The sequence below is a fragment of the Pristiophorus japonicus genome, chromosome 6, assembly GCF_044704955.1.
Source record: "Pristiophorus japonicus isolate sPriJap1 chromosome 6, sPriJap1.hap1, whole genome shotgun sequence".
In the NCBI taxonomy this organism is placed as follows: domain Eukaryota; kingdom Metazoa; phylum Chordata; class Chondrichthyes; family Pristiophoridae; genus Pristiophorus; species Pristiophorus japonicus.
Genome location: NC_091982.1, coordinates 169,534,894 through 169,557,804, shown reverse-complemented (window position 1 = coordinate 169,557,804; position 22,911 = coordinate 169,534,894). Strand labels below are relative to the sequence as shown.

The following is a 22,911-nucleotide window of genomic DNA, read 5'->3' as shown; positions in this document are numbered from 1 at the left end:
TGTGTTCATAATAGGAGAGACTATTCGTGAAATTACAAATATGCTCCTTGTTTTGCGGACAGTTAATGCATAATTTTTCAGGTTTATCCTTCAGTAAGTAGGTATGTATTATCAATTGTGTCCCTTAGTTCTACACTCCCAGTTTAATTTAAAGTAAGATTGCTTAACTTTACCTATACCTTTAACAATCTTCTTTACCTCTATAAGATCACCTCTCTATTGCCTTATTTCCAGGCCTAAGTTTCTCTCTGCTTTCTCCTAACTAAGGCTCCTAACACTTGGGATCAATGGCTCTTTCTCTGCACTACTTCCAGTGCTTGAATGTCTGTCTTGTTTCTTGGTGACCAAACTTGGATGCAATATTCAAGGTGCAGTCTATTCTTTACTTTGGCTATTTAGTTCAATATCCTATGGTTCTTTGTAGATTGCTGTTCTGCATTGATTGGACATGTTTAGTCTCAAGTCTGCTGGGATTCCCAGGTCTCTTTCAGCTTCATCCTTAGCTATTTAAGTGCCATTCATGAATTGTGTGTGTCATCTATTTTTATTTCGATGTCTAGAACTTTACATTTGTCAGCATTAAATGTTTCTGCTATTATTCTGTCCACTTGGATTTCTTGTCCAACTCATTCTGTAATTTCCAAAGTGGCCCTCTTAATTTTACCATTATCTGCCAAGTTGATCACTTTGCATTGAGTTTCTGAATCCAGGTCATTTATATAAATTAGAAACAATAGTTGTCCCAGCACCAAGCCCTGAGGCGCCCCACTTGGTACTTCCTCAGACATAACTCCTTTTAATACGTACTTGTTTCCGACACCTAAACCAGTTCATTATCTATTCCCAGGATTTACCCTGCACCCTAAAGCTTTGTGTTTAAGTAACACCCTTTTGTGTGGAACTTTGCATGATAGGGCTTGCTTTGGTTGTGACTTCCTCAAAGAAGACAAGGCGTTTGGTGAGGCAAGACAATTTCCTTTCTGAATTATGCTGACTGTTAACTAGGTTATTCTTGTGCAAATGATCTTCATGTTTACTTCTAATAATTGATTCCATTATTTTATATTGAAATAAGACTAATGGATCTCTAGTTGCCCTTGTCTTTTGTCACCCATTGAAAATGCACCACATTAGCTTGTCTAATCTTTTTGTACATTCCTGGTGTTCAGTGACTCTCAATGATTGTCGGTACTTCACAAATCTCTTGCCTGTTGTCTTTTGGCTTTCTGGGATAAATGTCATCTCTCTAAAATGTAGAATTTTGCCTGCTTTTTTTCATTTGGAAATTAAAATGGGCTGATTAGAGATCCTGATTTTCTGCTGAAGTTGAGCTTTTGATTGTTGGGCTAGTCTACCTTACGAGAACATGCCCTCGTGCCAGCTGTGGCTCAGTGGGTAGCACTTTCGCTTCTGAGTCAGAAGGTTGTACTCCAGTCTCTGGAGCACAAAAGGTCTAGGCTGACACTGCTGAGGAGAGCGCTGCACGTGCCATCTTTTGCATGAGACATAAAAGATCCCATGGCACTATTTTGAAGAATTGCAGGGGAGTTATCCCTGGTGTCCTGACCAATATTTATCCCTCAACATCACTCAAACAGATTATCTGGTCATTATCACATTGCTGTTCGTGGGAGCATGCTTGTGCACAAATTGGCTGCTGCGTTTCTTACATTACAACAGTGACTACACTCCAAAAGTAATTAATTGGCTGTAAAGCGCTTTGAGACGTCCGGTGGTCTTTTTTTCAATATTATATGGTCCCTCTGAATGAGGACAAAGGGGCAAAAGCCATGGGACCTCCCCGTGACATTGCTCATATTTCTATAGCCACCCCTATGGAAGCCTGAAGGTTTCTTTTAAAAGAAAATAACTTCTCCTTTCCTTTTACTCTCTCTCCCCCTCACCTCCCTTTAAAAATAATCTCCAAGTGCAGCCGAAAAATTTAAACATTAGTTTTAAAAGGGCCGTGGTTTAAAACTGGTGGGGGAAGGAGACAGAATCCAGCAGAGTAGTTATCTAGTGTAAGGGGGCCTCGCAGTTCAGTAATCAGTTGGATGGTGAATTGCAGATTGGGCTTTAAGGGTTCTGTGACCAGAAGCTGCTGTAGATATTTTATGTAGATTCCAATGACGAAAACAGATTGTTGTAGCAGTTTAATATGAGAGTGGCTCATTTGCTGGGTGGGTAGCACAGTGGAGGCCAACTTTCGGATGGGATGTTAAACCGAGGCGCCATCTGCCCTCGGATATACAAGATCCTATGGCACTATTCAAAGAAAAGCATGGAAGCTCTTCCTGACCAATATTTATCCCTCAACCTAAATCACTAAAAGCAGATTATTTGGTTATTATTACATTGCTGTTTGTGGAACTTTGCTGAGTGCAAATTAGCTGCTGTGTTTCCTACATTACAACAGTGTCTACACTTCAAATCTACTTCATTGGCTATAAAGCACTTTGGGAGGTTCTGGGATTGTGAAATGCGCTCTCTAAACGCAAGTCAGTCCTTCATTCCTGGGGATTTGTTTGTTGTGAGACATCATTTATAGTGAAATCAGTGTTTTTACTGGGAATATCTTTGGAGCGGCCATGTTGCTCATGGGTTTTTTGTGAATATTCATGCAGAATCATTACTACTTTATGCTCAGTTTCAAATCTGTTTGCATCTTTTATGGTTTTCATTGACTGCAGTCTTGCTGCTGTTGTACTGCAACAATTTCTAACTGTTCAGCTTCAGCTGCTATCGTTTTTTTCAAGATCTGACTCTCCCTCTGGTCTCCTTTTCATTGCATTTCTGCATTTCTTGTATTAATCCTGCAGGATGTGTACATGCCATTTTCCCTCTTTATTTCACTTTTAATTTGTTAATCTATTTCGGTCATGCTTGCTTTGTCTGAGCTTTTGGTTTTGGCAATATAATTATCGTGCATGCTCAGCATTAAAACTTTAAAGATGTTCCATCTGTCTTCTAAAGAATTGTTAAACAACCTTCCTCAAATTATTTGCTCTAGTTCTCTCATTTCACAAATTTAGCCCTTTTAAAACAAAGTACCTGGCTTTTGGTCCCAGGTATTAATTCTAAATCATGTTGTGCTTTCAATGTTACTCATGTTCTAGCCCTCATAACTTCAACCGATTTTATTGCTGGGATCAGATTCTGGGATGTGGTTGAAAATGTAGAAACAAATCTAAATTAGAACCTGATGAGGTACAATGTATGTGAAGCTGATTTTATTACTTGATATACCACTGCTGTGTTTCAAGGGACTATTCCTATTTATCATTTGTGGGCTACCATTTGACCATATCATTTGGATGCACAGGATCCGATTTTGATGCCCAAACTCTCCACTACGATCTTGGGTCTCATCAAATCCCTCCTGCACCCTACTTGCATGATCCTTTCCAGCTATACATCTCTGCCTGCATCGTCCACTCTTCTGATTCTGAATTACGACTTGTTCCTTGGTCCTTTTGCTGTATCATTAGTGGCTGATTATTCGGTCATTGTGTCCTGGCCTCAGATTCTCAACCATGTCTTCGGTATTTATTTCCATTCCTCCATTTCCTACTTGTCTAACTCACTACCTTATAAAGTATACTGAGATGTTCTTTTATATGAGGAGCACCAGATAAATACAAGTTGTTGAAAGCTTCAGTTAAATTTCAGATTTGAAACAAGTGAAACAAATTCAGATTTCGTAATGTAATCTATTTATACCTGAGCTATCTATAGTGTACTAGTTTGGTTATGTTTGAAAAATATATCTATTTAAACTTGGTGATCATATTATATATTAAGATGGTGCCGGTCATGTGCATAATTGTAGGTGGGATTGAATTATGTGGAGTATGTGGTGCTATTGAGCTTGGAATTGGAATCACATCATTTTTATTTCAGAATTCCCATGATTACAACACAAAACATTGAAATAATTAATGCACTTCCTTTAAAGAACAAAATAATCATAACATGCTTTTGTATTGCACAAATGGCACCAGCTTTCCCTAGTGCAAGTCTTGTGCGACTGACTGCAAACCAAATGCAACATTATCAAGATTCCCTAAGCATGGCTGCTGGGTAAATCTGTTTTTGAGAGTCTTGCGGGCCACCAGTCTTAATGAGTCATAGAATAGAATGATACAGCACAGAAGGAGGCCATTCGGCCCATTATGCCTGTGCTCACTTTTTGAAAGAGCTATCTAATTAGTGTCACTCCCCTGCTCGTTCCTCATAGTCCTGCAAATTTTTCAAATTATTTATACAATTCCCCTTTGAAGGTTACTATTTAATCTGTTACCAACTCCCTTTCAGCTGTGCATTTATCATAACTCGGTGCGTTTAAAAAAAAAAAAAAAAATCCTTGTGTTGCCTCTGGTTCTTTTGCCAATTACCTTTGAACCTGTGTCCTCTGGTAACTGACCCTTCTGCTACTGAGACTGTTTCTCCTTATTTACTCTATCAAAACCCTTATCTAAAGGGTACAACCCCAGTTTCTCTAGTCTCTTCACATAACTGAAGTCTTTCATCTCTGGTACTATTTAATTCAATCTCCTCTGCACCCTCTCCAAGGCCCTGCCATCCCTCCTAAAGTGTGGTACCCAGGCCTGGACACAACACTCCAGCTGGGGCCCAACCAGTGCTCTATAGAGGTTTAGCTAACTTCCTTGCTTTTGCACTCTCTGCCTCTATTTCTAAAGTCACAGATCCGATATGCCTTTTTAACAGCCTTCTCAACTTGTCCTGCCACATTCGAAGACTTGTGTGCATATAATCCCAGGTCCGTCTGTTCCCCTACCCCCTTTAAGATTGTACCATTTAGTTTATATTGCCTCTCCTCATTCTTCCTACCAAAATGTATCACTTCACACTTCTCTCTTAAATTTCATCTGTCATGTGTCTGCCCATTTCACCAGTATGTCTATGTCCTCCTGAAGTCTGTTTCTATCTTCATTGTTTACTACATTTCCAAGTTTCGTGTCAGTTACAAACTTTAAAATTAATTCCCAGGTCATTAATATATATGAAAAAGAGCAGTGGCCCCAACAGCAACCCCTGGGGGGACACCACTGCACACTTACCTCCAGTCTGTAAAACAACCATTCACCACTGCAATCTGTTTTCTGTCCCTTAGCGAATTTCATACCCATGCAGTAAAAGGTTTTACATTTAGCTTTGCAAAACTTCTGTTCAGGGAAATTAGAGTTACAGGGGTCAAGTTTCGGGCCGTGCCTAGAACGGCGCAGCCCTGACCTGGACGCCCGTTTTTCGTGCCTAAAAATGCGACAGAAAAATACCTCTTAATTCTCCGGCTCCTTGCTGGTCCCTCGGCGCAGCGTGCACACAGCAGCGGGGGGCGGAGCCACCAAGTCATGTCGATTCTGCAAGTGGAGGGGGCGGGACTAAGTTAAATGAGGCAATGTCATGCCGGCAGCCCTGCGTGTTGGAGCTTGACCCCACAGTTTCCACTTGTACACTGATGACACCAGCTTTATTTACCTCGCCACCACTTATCTCGTCCACTCCAAGGTCTCTAAATTGTCAGACTGCTTGTCCAACATCCAGTACTGTATGAGCAGGAATTTTTTCCAATTAAATATTGGGAAGACCAAAGCCATTGTTTTCGGTTCCCGTCACGAACTCCGTCTCCCAGCCACTGACTCCCATCTCGCTCCCAAATATGTGTCTGAGGCTGAACCACAGTGTTCGCAACCTTGGTGTCATATTTGACACTGAAATGAGCTTCCGACCACACATCCGCAGTATAACTAAGGTCGCCTATTTCCACCTCCATAACATCGCCTATCTCCGCCCCCGCCTCAGCTCATCCGCTGCTGAAACCCTCATCCATGTCTGTTACCTCTAGACTTGACTATTTAAAATGCATTCCTGGCTGCCCTCCCATGTTCTACCCTCCGAAAACTTGAGGTCACCCAAAACTTGGCTTCCCGTGTCCTAACTTGCACCAAGTCCCATTCACCCATCACCCCTGTGCTTGCTGACCCACATTAGCTCCCGGTTAAGCAACACCTCAATTTTAAAATTCTCACCCTTGTTTTCAAATACCTCCATAGCCTCATCTCTCCCTCCCTATCTCTGTAATCTCCTCTAGCCCCACAACCTCTCTCCTCCCTCCCCCCCCCCCCCCCCCCCCCCCCCCCGAGATATCTGCTCTCCACAAACTCTGTCTCTTAAGCATTCCTGAGTATAATTGCTCAACCTTTAGTGGTAGTGCCTTCAGCTGTCTGGGTGCTTAGCTCTGAAATGTCCTTCGTAAACCTCTACATCTCCTTTTCTCCTTTAAGACGCTCTTTAGAACCGTCCTCTTTGACCAAGCTTTTCCTGCCCTAATTTCGCCATATGTGGTTCGGTGTCAGATTTTTGTTTTATAATACTTCTGTGAAGCGGCTTTGGACATTTTATTACGTTAAAGATGCTATATAAATACAAGTTGTTGTTGTTGTCATCTTTAAAAATGTGTGGGAACCAAGATGAGGCCAATCTGATCGATTTGAGTAATGTGATGTGATTGGTCTGTCATCATCCTGTTACTATTAATCCTGAGCCTTGATTCATTGTGGGTTCCCTCTTATTGATTGGTCTTTGATAAGCATGTACTGAGCAATCAGATATATGATATCTCTGTTGGCTGCCATTTTCTCCGGTGACCCAGAGCTCCTAAGAATTTCCAAAGCCCAGTCACACTCTTGCTGCATGCCTCTTATTTGCTCCATGCTTTTAGAGAAATAGATGTTACACAGGACTTGGTTGCCATTTGGAAGGTCTGAGTAAGCCAGCAGCGCTTGAAGAAGGTGTGTGGGGGAAGTGGAAAGACTCGGGAAACTAAGACTGGTGGCCCAATGAAATGGGAGAATAGTGGCCAAGAAAAAAAAATACAAGGAGGAAGCAGAAAGGAGGGAGAGATGGTAAAAATAAAATCCAGAAAGGAGATGAGATGCGGAAGGGACTGGAAGGAGAAGGAAGATAAGGAACAGAAACCGAGAGAATCTTGAGAGAAGAAGAAAAGCCTGTCTTCAAAGAAATTTGATCAGTTTCTGAAATTCTCGAATGCCAACGGTGTTCACTTTGGCAATATAATGACCAAAACTGACCCAATGGGCCTTAGTAATACAGGTGCAACCTCCTAAATCCGGAGTTCCAAAAACTGGAATGTTCCAAAATCCGGACATCGTGCTGATCGGGTGGGGTTGTCTGAAATCTGGAAATATTTTCTGAAATCCAGACTTTTTTTAACGCCGCCTCTCTGTATAATCTCACAGATATAGCCAAATTCCTCTTGATCAAATTAAACTCATTTCAACTCAACCAGAACTCTTACATAATACTGTTCAATTACTGTCCCCATTTCCCCCCCACCACCCCAAACCTGAAAAGAAAGAACGATTTGCATTTATATTGCGGCTTTCATGATCTCAAGACATCCAAAAGTGCTGATCTTTCCTGAGGCATGGTTCCAGAGGTGTTGAGGAGCTAATTATTGGCCAGAAACACGTGATGCTGTCACTAGAAATGAAATGGTAGTCCACCTATTTTTAACCTAATCTCGAGGTGTTTCAGCTTGTCCGTCCCCTACATTTAAAAAAAAAGAAACTTGACTCGATAACCTGAAGGTAGAAGTGCCCATCAGTGAAGTTTGGATACAAGCACTTATTGCACTCAAAGGACTGGAAATTAGTTTTTTGGTGATAGCGGCATTTTTCACCAAAAAAATAGCGCTAATCACTCCACTATTTTTTAAAGGCCTAAGTCTTGTTAGAAAATGCGCCCAGCGGTAAAAATCGGCGCTGCACGAGGATTTGTGGCGGAAGCTGCAGTCCTTGCCAACTTTAGTCCAAGGCCGTGTGCCGCTGTGAGAGAGACCTTGGGAGGGGGGAAAACACACACAAAAAATTGTTAAAAAACCACTAAACATTGACAAGACACTTAACTATTGAATCGCTGAAAAATAATTTTAAAAATAAAATCTTTAACTTGTCTTTTTTGCAAGTCATCATACCTACCGTTGTCATTGGGCTGCAACGAAAGTTTATCTCGAGCGGTTTATTTCACCCAGAATACGGGTGCGCCAAAAGTCAAAATTAAGGCGAAAGCGCTATTTCCAGTCTTGCACACCAATGGTCCGCTTTTCAGCGGTATTTAAAAACCACTGGCACAAGACTTAGGCGAAACTAGCGGATCACTTTTTTTTCCAAAAACTGCAAAATATCGCCGCAAAAACGAGCGCATGGTTGGTGAATTTCCAGCCCATGGTATCGATTGTAAGTATCCATTGTTAAAGCAAAATCAATCTTTCTCCTTCCCAACTCTCCCCACTCCAACCTTCTTATGGCCTCGTACTTGGCCCAGAGGTTTCCGGATTCGGAACTTTGGATTTCGTCTCCGAAATCCGGAAATATCCAAAAACCGGAATGGCCTTGGTCCCGAGGTTTCTGGATTTCGGAGGTTGCACTTGAATGTTAGTGAACACAGCATCTTTGCATTTCAATCACAATACCAAGTAAGTAGTTTACCCTATCATCAGTTAAGCTTAATAGTAAGCTTCCGACCACATATCTACACCAAACTAAGACCACCTATTTCCACCTCCGTAACGTCGCCCGTCTCCACCCCTGCCTTCACTCATCTTCTGAAAACCTCATCCATGTCCTTGTTACCTCTAGACTTGACTATTCCAACGCACGCCTGGCTGGCCTCCCACATGCTACCCTACGTAAACTTGAGGACGTCGAAAACTCTGCTGCTCTTGTCCTTACTCGCACCAAGTCCCATTCACCCATCACACCTGTGCTCGCTGACCTACATTGGCTGCAGGTTAAACAACGCCTCGATTTTAGAATTCTCATCGTTGTTTTCAAATCCCTCCATGGCCTCGCCCCTCCCTATCTCTAATCTCCTCAAGCCCCCCTGAGATATATGCGCTCCTCTAATTCTGGACTCCTGAGCATCCCTCATTTTCATCGCTCAACCATTGATCACATGCCTTCAGCTGCCTCGACCCTAAGCTCTGGAATTCCATTCCTAAACCTCTCCGCTCTCTACCTGTCTTTCCTCCTTTAAGACGCTCGTTGAAACCTACCTCTTAGACCAAGCACGGTGTCAAAATTTGTTTTATAACACTTTTGTGAAATGCCTTGGGCCGGTTTACTACATTAAAGGCGCTATATAGATTCAAGTTGTTGTAAGCTTATACCGCTGATGCAACAAATGCGTTAAAATATGGTCACTGTATTTTTTTATTTGTTCATGGGTTGTGGCTATCGCTTGCAAGGCCAGCATTAATTGTGCTGGAGAAGATGGTGGTGAAACGCCGCTTTGAACTGCAATCTGTGTGGTGAAGGTACTCTCACAGTGCTGTTGGGGAGGGAGTTTCAGGATTTTGACCCAGCGACAATGAAGGAACAGCAATATACTTCCAAGTCAGGATGGTGTGTGACTTGTAGGTAGAGGTGATGGTGTTCCCATGCGCCTGCTGCTCTTGTCCTTCTAGGTGGTAGAGGTCGCAGGTTTGGGAAGTGCTACCGAAGAAGCCTTGGTGAGTTGTTGCATCTTGTAGATGGGATACACTGCAGCCACAGTGCGCCAGTGATGGTGGGAGTGAATGTTTAAGGTGGTGGATGGGGTGCCAATCAAGTGGGCTGCTTTGTCTTGGATGGTGTCGAGCTTAAATATATATGAATATATTGGTCTGTATAAATTTAAAGTAAAGGCTAGAGTTCTAAAATGATCAGCTATCTCCAATGTATCTACCTTCTGGAAGATGCCATTTGTATTTGGTTTACTGAAAAGTATCAGTGTGTTAATTAGGCCCTCCTGTGGTTCGTGCAATCTGGAAGAGGGACTGTCAAAGGAACTGCTATGCAATCAAGTCTGTAACTTCATTATGCATTATTTTATGTCTGCCTAGAATGCACTGTTGAGTTCATGAATTTCAAAGACAAAATGTTACATGTCGGGGTCTCTGGAGATAGAGAAAGACTGAGTCATAAAAATGTAGAAACCTGGATGAAACAGAACTGCAATTGACTGCTGGAGTGTATTACAAACTGGTCAACAGATTCATGATGTCGGGAATAAAATAGCTAGCTGTTTATTTCTGCTGTTTCTACAGAATCCTGAGCTGTTCTGTAGGTTTTCACTTGTTTAGTTTTTTTGTAAATTTGGTTGGTGTCAGCTGTAACTCAGTGGGTTGCACAATCGCCTCTGAGTGGGTCAGAAGGTTGTAAGTTCAAGTCCTGCTCCAGGCACTTGAGCAAATAAATTTAGGCTGCCAATCTAGTGCAGTGCTGAGGGAGTGCTGCACTGTTGGAGGTGCCATCTTTCGGATGAGACTCTCAGGTGGACGTAAAAGATCCCATGGCACTATTTTGACGAGCAGGAGAGTTATCCCTGGTGTCCTGGCCAATATTTATCCCTCAATCAACATAATGACCAGATAATCTTGTTTTTGTTATCACATTGTGGTTTGTGGGAGCTTGCTGTGTGCAAATTGGCTGCCGTGTTTCCCACATTACAGCAGTGATTTTGCTTCAAAAGTACTTCATTGGCTGTAAGGCGCTTTGAGGTGTCCGATGGTCAGGAAAGGCGCTATATAAATACAAGTCATTAGTTAATTTGGAATGTAAACCCAATTTGCGTGCCATTCATTAATAATTCTGTTTTCCAGACTGGCTTGGTGAGAAATAAGCTGCATTGAGTATTGGCAATCTAGAATTGAAACTGAAAGGGACAGAAAGCTGCAGCTTTCGGTTTGATGGGAAGCGAGGTTTACTTGGTGAAAGTATGTCAACCATGCAAGATCGAGAGGTGCATAATTGCATCACAGTAGTGAGTTGAGACATAAATGTACTGTAACTTATGGCAGAGGAATTTTTATGTGGTCTTGTTCCATATATGTACAGCCAATTATTTTGTGTTCCACCTTCAGGATACATGCATTCACTTCATAGTTAAAATTAAAGGCATACGCATTCTACAGTAGCATTAACTTCGAGCGTTCATCTGAGAAAACAGCTTGATAATCAAAAAGAAAACGTAAACATTTAAGAGAGTTTTTAAAAAGTCATAACGTAGCAAAAAATATTGGGCTGCTTCATCAAAATCATCATTGTCTTATTGCTGGGGCTAAGCACGAACGGTTAAGTACCAATCCCATCTATTGATGTCAAAGATCACCCTGAGTGCTGGGAGTTGCAACATGTTTCAGTATGGAAACTGGAAACAATACGGTGGAGGAGGATTTTCTGGAGTGCATAAGGGATGGATTTTTAGACCAATATGTCGAGGAACCAACTAGGGGGGAGGCCATCTTAGACTGGGTGTTATGTAATGAGAGAGGATTAATTAGCAATCTCGTTGTGCGAGGCCCCTTGGGGAAGAGTGACCATAATATGGTAGAATTCTGCATTGGGATGGAGAATTAAACAGTTAATTTAGAGACCATGGTCCAGAACTTAAAGAAGGCTAACTTTGAAGGTATGAGGCGTGAATTGGCTGGGATGGATTGGCGAATGATACTTAAGGGGTTGACTGTGGATGGGCAATGGCAGACATTTAGAGACCGCATGGATGAACTACAACAATTGTACATTCCTGTCTGGCATAAAAATAAAAATGGGAAGGTGGCTCAACCGTGGCTATCAAGGGAAATCAGGGATAGTATTAAAGCCAAGGAAGTGGCATACAAATTGGCCAGAAATAGCAGCGAACCTGGGGACTGGGAGAAATTTAGAACTCAGCAGAGGAGGACAAAGGGTTTGATTAGGGCAGGGAAAATGGAGTATGAGAAGAAGCTTGCAGGGAACATTAAGACGGATTGCAAAAGTTTCTATAGATATGTAAAGAGAAAAAGGTTAGTAAAGACAAACGTAGGTCCCCTGCAGTCAGAATCAGGGGAAGTCATAACGGGGAACAAAGAAATGGCGGACCAATTGAACAAGTACTTTGGTTCGGTATTCACGAAGGAGGACACAAACAACCTTCCGGTTATAAAAGGGGTCGGGGGGTCTAGCAAGGAGGAGGAACTGAGGGAAATCCTTATTAGCCGGGAAATTGTGTTGGGGAAATTGATGGGATTGAAGGCCGATAAATCCCCAGGGCCTGATGGACTGCATCCCAGAGTACTTAAGGAGGTGGCCTTGGAAATAGTGGATGCGTTGACAGTCATTTTCCAACATTCCATTGACTCTGGATCAGTTCCTATGGAGTGGAGGGTAGCCAATGTAACCCCACTTTTTAAAAAAGGAGGGAGAGAGAAAACAGGGAATTATAGACCGGTCAGCCTGACATCGGTAGTGGGTAAAATGATGGAATCAATTATTAAGGATGTCATAGCAGTGCATTTGGAAAGAGGTGACATGATAGGTCCAAGTCAGCATGGATTTGTGAAAGGGAAATCATGCTTGACAAATCTTCTGGAATTTTTTGAGGATGTTTCCAGTAAAGTGGACAAGGGAGAACCAGTTGATGTGGTATATTTGGACTTTCAGAAGGCGTTCGACAAGGTCCCACACAAGAGATTGATGTGCAAAGTTAGAGCACATGGGATTGGGGGTAGTGTACTGACATGGATTGAGAACTGGTTGTCAGACAGGAAGCAAAGAGTAGGAGTAAATGGGTACTTTTCAGAATGGCAGGCAGTGACTAGTGGGGTACCGCAAGGTTCTGTGCTGGGGCCCCAGCTGTTTACACTGTACATTAATGATTTAGATGAGGGGATTAATTGTAGTATCTCCAAATTTGCGGATGACACTAAGTTGGGTGGCAGTGTGAGCTGCGAGGAGGATGCTGTGAGGCTGCAGAGCGACTTGGATAGGTTAGGTGAGTGGGCAAATGCATGGCAGATGAAGTATAATGTGGATAAATGTGAGGTTATCCACTTTGGTGGTAAAAACAGAGAGACAGACTATTATCTGAATGGTGACAGATTAGGAAATGGGGAGGTGCAAAGAGACCTGGGTGTCATGGTACATCAGTCATTGAAGGTTGGCATGCAGGTGCAGCAGGCGGTTAAGAAAGCAAATGGCATGTTGGCCTTCATAGCAAGGGGATTTGAGTACAGGGGCAGGGAGGTGTTGCTACAGTTGTACAGGGCATTGGTGAGGCCACACCTGGAGTATTGTGTACAGTTTTGGTCTCCTAACCTGAGGAAGGACATTCTTGCTATTGAGGGAGTGCAGCGAAGGTTCACCAGACTGATTCCTGGGATGGCGGGACTGACCTATCAAGAAAGACTGGATCAACTGGGCTTGTATTCACTGGAGTTCAGAAGAATGAGAGGGGACCTCATAGAAACATTTAAAATTCTGACGGGGTTCGACAGGTTAGATGCAGGAAGAATGTTCCCAATGTTGGGGAAGTCCAGAACCAGAGGTCACAGTCTAAGGATAAGGGGTAAGCCATTTAGGACCGAGATGCGGAGGAACTTCTTCACCCAGAGAGTGGTGAACCTGTGGAATTCTCTACCACAGAAAGTTGTTGAGGCCAATTCACTAAATATATTCAAAAAGGAGTTAGATGAGGTCCTTACTACTAGGGGGATCAAGGGGTATGGCGAGAAAGCAGGAATGGGGTACTGAAGTTGAATGTTCAGCCATGAACTCATTGAATGGCGGTGCAGGCTAGAAGGGCCGAATGGCCTACTCCTGCACCTATTTTCTATGTTTTCTATGTTTCTATGTAACCTCCCAAGTTATGAAGATGACGACTCTGATCAGGAGGTCAGTTACAATCCATTTTTTTTAATTGGTTACGGGTAGGGTTGCTGTTTTAAGGTGACTGAATAAGTTTTTATGGAAGGAATTCTGAGATATTTACTGATGTCGTGGAAATCACTTCCCATAACTAAACTTATTGATTTAGTATGACTAAGTCAAATTCTGTTTTAATTATGTAGCACGACTGGGATTTTTATTGATGTTTTGGAAACTCAGCAATTCCATACATTTTTCCATGGATGTTACAAATGACTGGCATTGCTTATTGGCTGTCTTTCTCAAATGATTACTTAAGCATTATTCTAGCATGTGCTACATTTTTTGTATCTATGCCAGCATGTACATTACCGTGCATTTATCTACCATTGAAGACTCTGTCAGGTATTCACTCTAATGCTGTTCCTTGGCTCAGGATCTTTTATGAAAGTTGTGGTTTAAAAAAAACAAGGAACTTAGTCATGTGGCATTTTACTAATTGGTAATACAGGTTGAATCTCCCTTATCCAGAACCCTTGGGACCTGGCCTATTCTGGATCGGGATTTTTCCAGACGAGGGGTGATCACGTTAAATTGGATGGTACATGTACTGAGCAAGGGGATATTAGGGCTGGGAGTGCGGCAGTGAGATCATGGGGGGGTGGGGGGCAGTGGATCACTGGGTCAGGCCAGCGATTGCGGGAGTTGGCAGCGAGGAAGGACTTTAATTTGTTCATGTAGGAGTTCTGCGTATGTGCCACCCGGTGGCTGAGAATGGTTCTGGTCGAGGGGCGGTTCTGGATAAGGGAGTTCTGGATAAGGGAGGTTCAACCTGTACTTGTATGTAGTTGCATTGTTTGATGATATAGTGATTTTTGGGGGGATTAAATTCACTGTTTACTCATTCCAGTAGGCATTATGTTCGATGCTGGTTGGCACTGTGGCACAAAGCCTTGTGAAAGTTGATAAATTAACAAGTTAAAAATAATATTTTTTAATCCATTGGATCGCCATGATTTATCTAATAAAATAATTGCATCCTTAATAAAGTCCAATAAACTTCTGAAACATAATTTCCTGTCAGTTAGTCCAACGATCATTAGATTCTGAATTGTCTTGCTTATGTTCTATTATCTGATATCGTTCTATTGCTTTTAATGAGCTAACTGAGCTATAATGGGAATCCTGTATCTGCCATTTACCTAAAAAAAAAATTGGAGCCGCATCAGTGACTTGTGTACTCATTTGGTGCAGTATCTTAGCTGTTGTCAGTGGTCTGTTGAAGATTTCTGTACAACTCATTCATCACTTTGCTATATTATAAAATCATGTTCTCTCTTTTTTCCCCTCTCACATTTCCCCCCCCCCCCATGCATACAGTTAGGCACAAGTATGAAGTACTCTGATTATTTAAGCTTCTTACCTGTTGTTCTCTCTTTACACCATTCTGTTGCCCTATTTATATTACTTGTAGGATCAAATGCTTTGTAGGATCTTCTGCAGTTTTGGCATTTCCCTAAAATTATTCTCTGCCTGTGGTGAACCTATTTATTATCTACTGTCTAGATTTAATTTGTCATCCTTCATGTTTAACTCCCTTGTTCGCCCTTTTATACTTTGTTTTGCCAATCAATTCAGGCTATTTGGCAAGATGCAAGATAGCTTCTGTTGCTCCCAGTGGTATCTCATTTAAACTAAATCAATTTCTCAAAAAGCCGTTTCTCTAGTTTCTCAATGCAATTTCTCAATTGATTTTATTTTTAAACCAGGTTTTATCATTGTGGTGTTGAAGTTTGTTGTTCCAATGTCTGGCATACTTAATTCTGCACTTCCTGGTATCTGAGGAGAAAATAGGTTTGCTTTTATCTGAATACTTTCTACCAAGATGTTATGGATTGTTTTTGATTTATTGCTGAAGCTTGTATGTGTCTACCCAAGTGTTTTGGTGTGAATTCTGCACCAAAAACCAACTGTCGTCTTCTCTCTTCCCCATCCCTTCCCCAGAAAAAGTTGATTTTTATTAGACAAACTATCAGTGAGGTTGCATCATGTTGCTTTAAATTAGTGCTTCTCAATTATTTGCATGAAGGGCCCTTTTCAAATCGATTAGTAATCACAGACTCCTGATTTCAAATCGCTAAGTAATCATGGACTACCCCCCCCCATCTAAATGATAATACTCATATGAAAGTGCTGTATGCAGAAGAGTGTTTTAATAATGCTTTTAAGAAAACAGGTATTTATTTACAAATATTCGTGAGATGAATGTGCCTGTTTCTCGCACCAATTCTGGGTACTCCACAGCAACAGGTAGCCACTTAGTGCTGGACAATTTTTAAAGCTGTCAGCAGGCTGACCAAGTTGAGTGAAGGCATAAGTGCACATGCATGGGATGCGGCTGGAAGCATGACCGTTGCCATACTGTGTCGCTGGCATGTTCTGTAACAGCTGCACTGGGATTGTACGTGTTTGCATGAACATGTTCAGACACATGTTTGAAGGGCCCCCACAGGTGCTCTGATCACATGTCGGGAGGATGGCACAGGGTCGCGGCACCAGGGAGAGGAATCGACTCGATCGCAGGGAGCATTCGTAAAGTGAGAGAGCTGTGGGCCTCTGTAAGGAGGCGGGCCCAGTTGTTGAGAATAATTCACAAGAGCTGAATCAGTATTGGTTTTATAAAGAGGAATGTGCTTGAAATGACCTCCGTTCACGGACCCCTTGGAACATCTCTGCAAACCCCCAGTGGTCATTAGGACCCCAGTTTGAGAAATACTGCTTTAGATGGCCAGTTGGCTCATGCTTCCTGCATGCACCTTTCTATCTTCTCATGGATTTGGTTTGAAGAGAATTGAGCCATGTTACAGTATGCTTCAGTGTCTTGAAATACCCTCGAGTCAGGAGTCTGCCTACTGGGCACTAATGTAACTCACTACAAACCGTAAGTGCCATTAAGTGGAGGCTCATGAGGCTGCAAGCAAGCAAATCTACTTTCATATCTGACTTTTTTTGTCAGTTCCACAAATCTCAAGAACACATGGACAGTAGTGGGAATAGAACAAGTATCTGTGTTCAGATAAGACTGGTATGTCCCATGCAGAATTCACGACCAGTGTATTGAATGATGACGACTTGGAGGGAGAGAAGAGGAATATATTATAGGAGTGCCAAGACGTGTGAAGCCTCAAGATTAGTTGATTCTGGGTATTGGGTAATAGATTGCCGTGGACTTAGAGGCAATGTCTGGAGTACATGGTTTTGGGTTATGAGATTGAATTTGTCTTCTCAGCAGTGAAAAGTTAAGTGTTTTGTCATGGGAGTCTGTTACCCCTTGCTGTTAAAGATTCTGAATGAATGCCATACAAAACACCTTCAACACCATGGGGAAACATGGTGTAGTCATCGCATATAGGTGATTGCATGATGAGTATTGCAGCTTTTCTTCGCTTTCTAAGTTAGGGAAGGGGTTAAATTAAGAGCTGAGAAACTAACTTGCTAGTACCTGTACCTACTAAATTCATAATTTAAAACATAAAGTAATTAAACAAAACTAAAATATCGATTGAATCAAAGATTTAACTAATTAATTAATAAAACAACGTTAGAGGTGGCAAGGCAGGTGATGTCGTAACTGCAGCATGTGGGAGTTGGCGGAGAGCATCGCAATCCCAAGCAACCACACCTGCAGTAAGTACCTGCAGCTCGAAGAACTTTGGCTCAGAATTGTTGAGCTGGAGTAGGAGCTGCAGACATTGAGATGCATCAGGTAGCGAGAGTGTTATTTGGACACTTTGCTCCAGGAAGTAGTCACACCCTTAAGGTTCAATAGTACTTTAGAGTTAATCAGTGGTCAGGGACAAGAGGGTGTGACTACTAGTCAGGAAGGTATGGGGACCCAGGATGCAATGATGGAGACGCCTCAGCCCATGACTCTGACCAATAGTTACGAGATACCTGTTCCCTGTATGGATGAGGAAGATGGGCAAACTGACTAAGGCACTGTAGTGCAGGGGGCCATCCGAGTGAGGGGAGAAGGAAGGAATGTGGTAGTGGTAGGGGACAGTATAGTCAGGGGGATAGATACTGTTCTCTGCAGCCGTAACAGGGAGTACCGGAGGTTGTGTTGCCTGCCAGGTGCCAGGGTATCTCCTCGTGGCTGGAGGGGAACTGGGAGAGGGAGGATCCAGTTGTCGTGCTCCATGGAGGAACCAATGACATAGGTAGAACTAAGAATGTGGTTCTGCAAGGGAAGTTTGAGGAGCTAGGGTCAACAGTAATACGCAGAACCTCGAGCAATAAACTCTGGATTATTATCTGAGCCACTCACAAATTGGCATATAGTCACGCAGATCAGAGAGTTCAATGTGCGGCTCAAAGTGTGGTGTGGGAAGAAGGGGTTTCAATTCATGGGGCACAGGCACTAGTACTGGGGAAAGAGGGAGCTGTTCCGTCGGGACGGGCTCCACTTAAACCAGGCTGGGACCAGTGTCCTGGTGAATCAAATAACTAGGGCTGTAGATAGGGCTTTAAACTTTTAAAAAAAAAGGGAGGGGTCAGGTATGGGGAAATGTAGATATCTAGAGAAAGGTCAATGCAATCGAGCAGTGTAGCGATTTGGGTAAAAAAAAATAAGCAGAGTGTGACGGGAAGGGACAGAGAGTTTAATGGTAGCAGTGCAGCAGAGAATAAGGTCAAAGTGGGGAATAATGGTAAAAAAATTTAATTAAAAGCTATTTATCTGAATGCATGGAACATTCATAACAGGATCGACGAACTAGATTAGTAAACAAATAAGTAAACTAGATAAGTAGACAAATAAAGATAAGTGGGTTTGATCTAATAGCCATTACAGAGACGTGGGTTGCAAGGTGACCAAGGTTGGGAACTAAATGTTCCAGGGTACTTGACGTTTTGAAAAGACAGGCAGCTGGGTAAAGGGTGGGGTAGCCCTGTTAATAAAGGCTGACATAAGGACAGTAGAGAGAAAAGATCTTGGCTCAGAAGATCAGAAAGTATCATAACATAAGAAATAGGAGCAGGAGTAGGCCATACGGCCCCTCGAGCCTGCTCCGCCATTTAATACGATCATGGCTGATCCGATCATGGACTTGGGTCCACTTCCCTGCCCGCTCCCCATAACCCTTTATTCCTTTATCGGTTAAGAAACCGTATCTCTGCCTTAAACTTATTCAATGACCCAGCTTTCACAGCTCTCTGAGGCAGCGAATTCCGCAGATTTACAACCCTCAGAAGAAATTCCTCATCTCAGTTTTAAATGGGAGGCCCCTTATTCTAAGATTATGCCCCTTAGTTCTAGTCTCCCCTATTAATGGAAACAACCTCTCTGCATCCACCTTGTCAAGCCCCCTCATAATCTTAATCGTTTCGATAAGATCACCTCTCATTCTTCTGAATTCCAATGAGTAGAGGCTCAGCCTGCTCAACCTTTCCTCATAAGTCAACCCCCTCATCTCGAATCAACCTTGTGAACCTTCTCTGAACTACCTCTAAAGCAAGTATAAATCAGTATGGGTGGAGTTAAGGAATAACAAGGGCAGAAAACACTGGTGGCTGTAGTATATAGGCCCCCTAACAGCAGCTATACCGTTGGACAGAATATTAATCAAGAAATAGCAGGAGCTTGTAATAAAGGTAATACAATAATTATAGACTGGATAAATCAAATTGGCAAAGGTAGACTGGAGGACGAGTTCATGGAATGCATTCGGAACAGTCTCCCAGAACAAGACGTCATGGAACCAATCAGGGAACAGGCCATTTTAGATCTTGTATTGTGCAATGAGATAGGGTTAATTACCAATCTCATAGTAAAGGATCCTTTGGGGTAGAGTGATTATAATATGACAGAATTTCACATTACGTTTGAGAGTGTCTTGCAGAAGTCTGAAACTAGAGTTTTAAATGTAAATAAAGCCAATTGCATAGGTGTGAAGGGCAAGTTGGCTAAGGTAGATTGGAAAAATAGATTAAAAGGTATGGCAGTAGATAAGCAGTGGCAAGCATTGAAATAACTATTTCATAATTCTCAACAAAAATACATTCCATTGAAAAACAAAAACTACACAGGAAAAGTGATCCACCCATGGTTAACTAAAGAAGTTAAGGATAGCATTAGATTGAAAGAAGAAGCTTATAATGTTGCGAAGAATAGTAGTAAGCCTGAGGATTGGGGGAGTTTCAGAAACCAGCAAAGGATGACCAAAAAAATTGATAAAGGGGAAAAAATAGACAGAGAAAACTAGCAAGAAATATAAAAAGATTGTAAGAGCTTCTACAAGTATGTAAAAAGGAAGAGAGTAGCAAAAGTAAACATTGGTCCCTTCGTGGCTGAGGCACGATGAATTATTATGGGGAATAAGGAAATGGCGCAAACATTAAACAAATATATCTATCTTCACAGTAGAAGATACAAAAAGCATACTTAAAATGATGGTGAATCAAGGGTCTAATGAGGATGTGGAACTTGATGTAATTCATATAAGTAGAGAAAAAATATTCGAGAAACGAATGGAACTAAAAGCCGACAAATCTGGACCTGACTGCCTACATCCAAGGGTTCTAAAAGAGGTGGCTGCAGAGATAGTGGATACATTGGCTTTGATCTTTAAAAAAATTCCCTAAATTCTATAATGGTCCCAGTGGATTGGAAGGTAGTAAATGTAACACTGCTATTCAAGAAAGATGGGAGAGAGAAAACTGGGGACTACAGGCCAGTTAGCCTGACATCAGTCGTCTGGAAAATGCTGGAATCCATTGTTAAGGAAGTAGTATCAGGGTGCTTAGAAAATCATAACATGATTAGGCAGAGTCAACATGGTTTTTAAAAAAGGGAAATCGTGTTTAACAAATTTATTAGAGTTTTTTGAGGAAGTAACAAGCAGGGTTGATGGAGAACCAGTGGATGTAGTATATTTGGATTTCCAAAAGGCATTCGATCAGGTGCCACATAAAAGATTATTACAAAAGATAAGGGCTCATGGAATTGGAGGTAATGTATGAGCATGGATAGAGGTTTGGTTAACGGACAGAAAACAAAGAGTAGGGATGAACGGGTCTTTTTCAGGTTGGCAGGCTGTAACTAGTGGAGTGCCACAAAGATCAATGCTGGGGCCTCGGCTATTTACAATCTATATTAACGACCTAGATGAAGGGACTGAGTGTAATGTATCCAGGTTTGCTGACGATACAACACCAGGTGGGACACAGTGTCTGCAAAGGGATATAGACCGGTTTAGTGAGTGGGAAGTAAGGTGGCAGATGGAGTATAATGTAGGAAAATGTGAGGTTATTCGCTTTGATAGGAAGAATAGAAAAACAATGTTTTTTAAATAGTGAGAAACTTTTAAATGTTGGTGTTCAGAGAGATTTCGGTGTCCTTGTGCAAGAAACACAGAAAACTAACATGCAGGTACACCAAGCAATAAGGAAGGCAAATGGCATGTTGTCCTTTATTGCAAGGGGCTTGGAGTACAAGAGTAAGGAAGTCTTGCTACAATTGTTATAGGGCCTTGGTGAGACCACACCTGGAGCACTGCACAGTTTTGGTGGTCTTGTCTGAGGAAGGATATACTTGCCTTGGAGGCGGTGCAACGCTGTTCCTATTTCTTATGTTCTTGTATGAGTAGATTTTTTAACAGTTTCTAAAGGTATCAGGCTGGATGATAAGGGAATACTAAATGAAGAATCTGCCAAGCATGTTTTATATTTAATTGAAAAGCAAATTGAAGGCCATGATCCTAGATCAATTTGATTTATTGATTTAAGTTTCTGATAGTTGTTTCTGTGGGTTCAAGTCCTACTCCAGAGACATGAGCACAAAAATCTAGGCTGACACTCTAGTGCAATGCTGAGGGAGTGCTGCACTGTCGGAGGTGCCGTCTTTTGGATGAGACATTACATCCAGGCCCTGTCTGCCCCCTCTGGTGGACATAAAAGATCCCATGGCACTATTTCGAAGAAGAGCAGGGAAGTTATCCCTGACATCCTGGCCAATATTTATTTATACCTCCATCAACATCACTTTTATAAAAAAAAAAATTATCTGGTCATTATCGCACTGCTGTTTGTGAGAGATTGCTGTGCTCAAATTAGCTACCACGTTTATTACATCACAACAGTGACTACACTTCAAAAGTACTTCATTGGCTGTCAAGTGCTTTGGGATGTCTGGTGGTTGTGAAAGGTGCTATATAAAAGCACGTATTTCTTTTTTCAGTGTAAATAGAATTTTGTAATAGGAAGTAGCTGATTATCCTTTGTGAATTATTTACTGCAGTTAGCTGTTTGGACACATCAATTGAGTAGACCCTTGCAGACAAAATTGTATTATCTTACTGTATATGATATGAATTTTATCCAATTCTATATTTACCTACTGTATTATTTTTGTATATAGTGTTGTATGTAGGAATGTAACATTAAGTTCTTTAGAAACTATGACCTCAAAAGAACAGATGTTAGAGTTTAAAACAGTTCAGAAGTTCTGAGATTTGTGATAAATTCAGACAAAGACTCACTTTGTATACCCTATTTGAGGATATAGTACAATATATGCAGTTGCACAAAAAGTTTCATGACGATAGAACCAACTAAACTTTCAGCAACCAGATGCTGCACATGTGTGGACTTGCTCATGACAGTTTAAAATAGAGTTCAGCGGTACCTTTATTCAAGAGATAAAAGCAAGTTGTCGTTTGATCCGAAGTTTGAGTTAGTTTGCCGCTTTAATTTGTTAAATGCCTACATTTGATGTAAAGAATATGTCATGCTTTTCAGTGAATTGCTCATGGTTTATCCATTTTGTACATTCAGGCATTTGTATAAAATGGAAAAGAATATTTTATATTCTGCTGCCCGTATTTTAATTCGCACCAAGTCCCATTCACCCATCACCCTTGTGCTTGCTGACCTACATTGGTTCCCAGTCCAGCATTGCCTCAATTTTAAAATTCTCATCCTTGTCGTCAGGTACCTTAATGACCTAGCTCCTCCCTATCTCTGTACCATCCTCCAGCCTGACAACCTTTGTGATCTCTGCGCACCTCTAATTCTGGCACCTTGTGCATTCCCAGTTTTAATCGCTACGCCGTTTGTGGCCATGCTTTCAGCTGCCTTGGCCTTAAGCTCCGTAATGCTCTCCCTAAACCTCTCTGCCCCTCTACCCCTATCTTATCCTTTAAGG

The 22,911-nt window shown here is 41.9% G+C and overlaps 1 protein-coding gene across 2 annotated transcripts in view; it reads left to right on the top strand.

The window, feature by feature from the left end:
* stag1a (STAG1 cohesin complex component a) overlaps positions 1–22,911 on the top strand; it is a 190,770-nt gene that overhangs the window by 53,223 nt on the left and 114,636 nt on the right. The window contains exon 2 of one of the 2 annotated variants that reach the window (XM_070883374.1): positions 10,685–10,824. The exons of the other annotated variant lie outside the window; for it this stretch is intronic. The gene's annotated coding sequence lies outside the window, so the exon portion shown is untranslated. The remainder of the gene's footprint in view (positions 1–10,684; positions 10,825–22,911) is intronic. 2 annotated transcript variants of the gene reach the window in all.